The following is a 5,000-nucleotide window of genomic DNA, read 5'->3' on the forward strand; positions in this document are numbered from 1 at the left end:
TTCCCAAGATCGCTCCCTGATGGAATACTCCCCTCTGGTATGATCGTCCTGCCCGCTACCATTCCTTGCCCTACTCGACAGAGTACAGAATCAAACCCGCCCTTTTTGGAATTAAGATGCGGGAAAATGATCGCCCAGTCTATTTTCAGTCTCTCCAGCACCGCGGGGACGTGGCGGCGTTGAGTGTGCTCTGCAAGGTCCACCAGCAGAACAGCCCTCACCTCGCCACGCTACGACTTCAGCCCGAGGTTCCCTCAGCCTACAGCACAAGGAATAGCCACAGCCGAAGTCACGAACTTCACGTTCCCTTCGCGAGAACAGAAACCTTTCTAAGCACATTTCTGCCGAAGTACTTCAGAATGTGGAATCAGCTGATGCGAGAGACGGATTTGCAGCTTTTAACCTCAATCCTTAATATTAGCTAGTTTTTTTATTTCCCTTTTATACCTTCATGGGTCATACCTTCATCACTAAATGTTTTAGCAGAAAAGCGACCCAAAATTGGTAATGCCAGTATATTAAACTGTAATAAAGTTAAAAAAAGAAGAAAGAAAGAGAGAGAGAGAGAGAGAGAGATAGAGAGAGAGAGAGAGAGGGAGAGAGAGAGAGAGAGAGAGAGAGAGAGAGAGAGAGAGAGAGAGTGAGAGTGAGAGAGAGTGAGAGAGGAGGAGAGGACGAGAGAGAGAGAGAGAGATAGAGATAGATAGATAGATAGATAGATAGATAGATAGAGAGAGACAGAGACAAAGAGAGAGACAGTGAGAGAAAGAGAGAGAGACAGACAGACAGACAGGGAGAGGGAGAGGGACAGGGAAAGGGAGAGGGAGAGGGAGAGAAAGAGAGGGAGAGGGAGAAGGGCAGGGAGAGGGAGAGGGAGAGAGTGAGGGATAGAGAGAGAGAGAGAGAGAGAGAGAGAGAGAGAGAGAGAGAGAGAGAGAGAGAGAGAGAGAGAGAGAGAGAAAGGAAAAGGGAGGAGACAGATAGACAGACTAACAGAGAAAGAGAAAGAGAGAGAGACGAGAGAGAGAGAGAGAGAGAGAGAGAGAGAGAGAGAGAGAGAGAGAGAGAGAGAGAGAGAGAGAGAGAGAGAGAGAGAAAGGGAAAGGAGGACAGATAGACAGACTGACAGAGAAAGAGAGAGAGAAGGAGAGACAGATAGAGAGACTGAGAGAGAGAGAGAGAGAGAGAGAGAGAGAGAGAGAGAGAGAGAGAGAGAGAGAGAGAAATAGAGAGAGAGAGAGAGAGCGAGAGAGAGAGAGAGAGAGAGAGAGAGAGAGAGAGAAGGGAGGGCTCAGATTAGCACTATTTTCAATTCCTTTTATTTCAGCTTCATTTTTCTGCCTTCTCTTCTCAAGCAGTTTTCCCTTTTCTCGGCATCAGAGGTGGTTTCGAATCTTTCGCTCTCTTTCCCTCCCTCCCCTCCTCTCTCTCTCACTCCCTCTATTTCCCTCTCTCTCTCTCTCTCTTCCAACCTCCCTCCCTCCCTCCCTCTTCCCCTCTCTCTCTCTATCACTCTCTCTCTCTCTCACACACACACACTCTCTCTCTCTCTCTCTCTCTCTCACACACACACACTCTCTCTCTCTCTCTTATTCTTTCTAACTCTCTTCCTCTTTCTTTCTCTTTCTCTTCCACTCCTGCTCAGGAACGATGCCAGAGGACAGAAAGATTAATGGTTTCCCCGATATCTGCTGAGACTGCTGCGGATTCCCAGGAGCGGGATCGTGGCCCAGAAAATATACCTGTGGCCTCTGGGGTCTGGTCTCTCGCTGAAGTCAGGCATCATTCAGAGAGAGTGAAGAGTCTGTAAGGGGAAAGGCATAGCGAGGGCGCCGTTGAATGTACTCTTTTAGGTGAAGTATGAGGGATATATGAAGGTTTCAGGAATCAATCTGAAGTGAACCTTATTATCATTTTACATTATACATTATTGCATTTACATTATACATTATTACATTATACATTTACATTATACATTATTACATTATACATTTACATTATACATTATTACATTTACATTATACATTTACATTATACATTTACATTATACATTTACATTATACATTATTACATTTACATTATACATTATAACATTATACATTTACATTATTTCGCTTACATCATAAGTTCCCAGAATCAGAGCTAACATAAACACAAGGGCTGGCACTATAACACCGATATTCTTTCTTTGAGTGTACTTATGCTGCTGAGGTGCTCTGTCCACCCTCCGGCGTACAATAGCGATGGAACAGGCATGAAGGAAAGGAAGCAGCTGGCCTGGCGAATTAATTACGTGCATAAGACATTACTACAGAAATTCGCAAGACAGATGTAGGTCATTATACCATGATACAATGGTTTTGGTAACACACTATAAGCACATCCTGCATTATTGTGACGCAACATTTCTTTTCTCCCTCAATATACGAATACGTTATACATGGCCAAAGTGAATCTGTTCCACCAATGTCAGTAATACATCTAGTAAATTACACTAGCAAAACATTAAGCTCAAATCCATGGGAAACTTTAATCTCTAAGTCAAACGAGGTTAAGTTTTTACATTTTCTCATTCTCTGGCTGATTTCCAACAATACCGCGACACACCTAGAGGGTAATCACGACACACAGAATGCCTGGGAACATCATTAGTAACAAAGGGTTGGCTGCCGTCATGGAAATCTTTGATGAGAATGAACATTAGAAGACTCCTGTTACTGGGTCTTTCGCAGAATAAACATCAGTAGAGTAATTCTATACCGTATCTAATTCTATATTCTTTATCTAGAGTAATTCTATATCGTCTCCGCACATCACGGACTGAGGAGCTCTTAGTCGACCTGTGACGGGAGAGGGATGTTTGTGTTATGTGGGAGATGAGAGCGACGGAGGAGCGAGGTAAGTGCAAGGAAGAGAGAGAGAAGGAGGGAGAGAAGGAGAGAGAGAGAGAGAGAGAGAGAGAGAGAGAGAGAGAGAGAGAGAGAGAGAGAGAGAGAGAGAGAGAGAGAGAGAGAGAGAGAGAGAGAGACAGACAGACAGACTAAAATGGCAGACAGAAAAAGAGACAGACATACAGAGAAAGAGACAGATAGAGAGAGACAAACAGTGAAAAAAACAGCAAGACAGACAGAAAAAGATATAGACAGAGAAAGAGACAGGTACACAAAGAGACAAACACAGGGATCCAGACAGAGAAACAGAGACACAGACACATTATTCAAACCCACCCCGACACCGTCCAAAAGCGAGTCGCAGCCAGAGCAGCGGAGCCAAGAAGGAGCGAAGCAGAATCAGCAGGCGGACACCGCGGGAGAAAAAGCAGGCAGGTAAGGGGAGCGTGTTAATCAGACAGCGGAGCAGCGGGAGCAGGCGGGACGGGGCGAGCAAGCAGGCGATGCGGAGGCCGGGGGAGCGGGCGACGCCTGCCGCCTCCGAGGCTTCTGTGCGCCGCGGACTCCCTCGGCTCCTGCTGGTAGCGCTGGCATTATCACCATTATTACTGCTATTTTTTTCTTCCTTTTCATCATCATCTTCTACTTCTTCGTCTACTTCTTTTCTCCTTTCTTTTCTACTTCTACGTCTCCTTTTTTTTTCCTTCTTTCTTTTCTACTTCTTTTCTTCTTCTTTATATACTCCTTTCCTTCTCCTTCTTTCTCTTTCATCTTTCTTCTTTTTTCTTCCCCTTTCTCTCTCATTCTCTCTCCGCTTTCTCTCTTCCTCCTCTTCCCCCTCTCTCTCTCCTTCCTCCCCTCCTTTTCCTCTCTCTCTTCTTATCTCCTTTTCTCCCCCTCTCTTCTTCCTCCCTCCTCTTCTCTCACTCTCTCTCTCTTCTTCCTTCCTCTTTTCTCTCTCTCTTCCTCCCTCCCTCCTTCCTCTCTCTCCCTTCCTATCTCTCTCTCCCCCTCCTTCCTTCCTCTTCTTCTCTCTCGTTTCCTCCCTCCCCCTCCTTCTCTCTCTCTCCCTCCCCTCCAACCCCCCCCGTATCTCGTCTATTCAAGATGTTTAGAAAGGAATCAGGTCCTTTTGGCGTTCTGAAAATCATTTAATTTGCTTGAGGGATTATAGTTGTCTGGAAGAGAAAGGATAGACGACGAAATTCTTGTTTATAAACTCAAAAAAGGACGCGCCGTTTTTGGTTTATTCTTAAAATAATTTCTCTCCTTTGGTGGTTACTGAAGAATGTTCTAAGTAAATGAGCGTTTGAGGGAACAATCGTCTTATATTTCGTAATAATAATTTCACGCCAATATTCAGAATTAAAGATCTTCATTTAGCGTCCAAATACAGAGAAGGAGGTTTCAAAAAAGAGAGAGAAAGAAAGAAAGAAAAAAAATTAGCTCGTCAAGCGTAAATGATTTTCATACTTATTTTGCCTTCGCTTCCTCATGCATCTCTTGGCATTATGGGAGAAGTTTTGGAGAGGGATTCTGATCAGGGCGACGGGGTGAACTTCAGGGGAGAGACGTGCCCAAGTTTGTGATTATGATTTTGATAACTGTTGTGAATTGATTATTTGTTATGCATCAAAACTCTATCTAAAAAAGAAAAAAAAAAAAATTAATATATATATCTTTTTTATCTTTTTTATCTATTTTTTAAATCTTTGGATTTTAATTGTTCAGCTGTAGAATTCCTTCATCAATTCAAAAATTAATTCAAAATAAATTTACATTTTTCTACTCCACTTAAATGACAGAGACTAAAAAAACTGACCTGGATCGCGTCTCTGCATGATAAATGCTTTTTTTCTTTTCTTTTTCTTTTGACAAGGACCTGTCTACCTACACTTTGTCAAGTCACATCTCGTAATTACCTCCTTTTTCCTTTGATTTACGATCTACGATTCATTTTTCTCCTGCATAGTCTTCTGATAATGTTACATTCGAGTCCGGGGGAAGTCCAGTTAATTGACACTCAAATTATCAGTTATTATCTAAGAGCGCGACGGCGAACTTGCGGCTTGATCTTTCGGCGATTAAGCCCGATTATGAATGTCACTT

Source organism: Penaeus vannamei, chromosome 41 (genome assembly GCF_042767895.1).
Source record: "Penaeus vannamei isolate JL-2024 chromosome 41, ASM4276789v1, whole genome shotgun sequence".
Taxonomy (NCBI): Eukaryota; Metazoa; Arthropoda; class Malacostraca; order Decapoda; family Penaeidae; genus Penaeus; species Penaeus vannamei.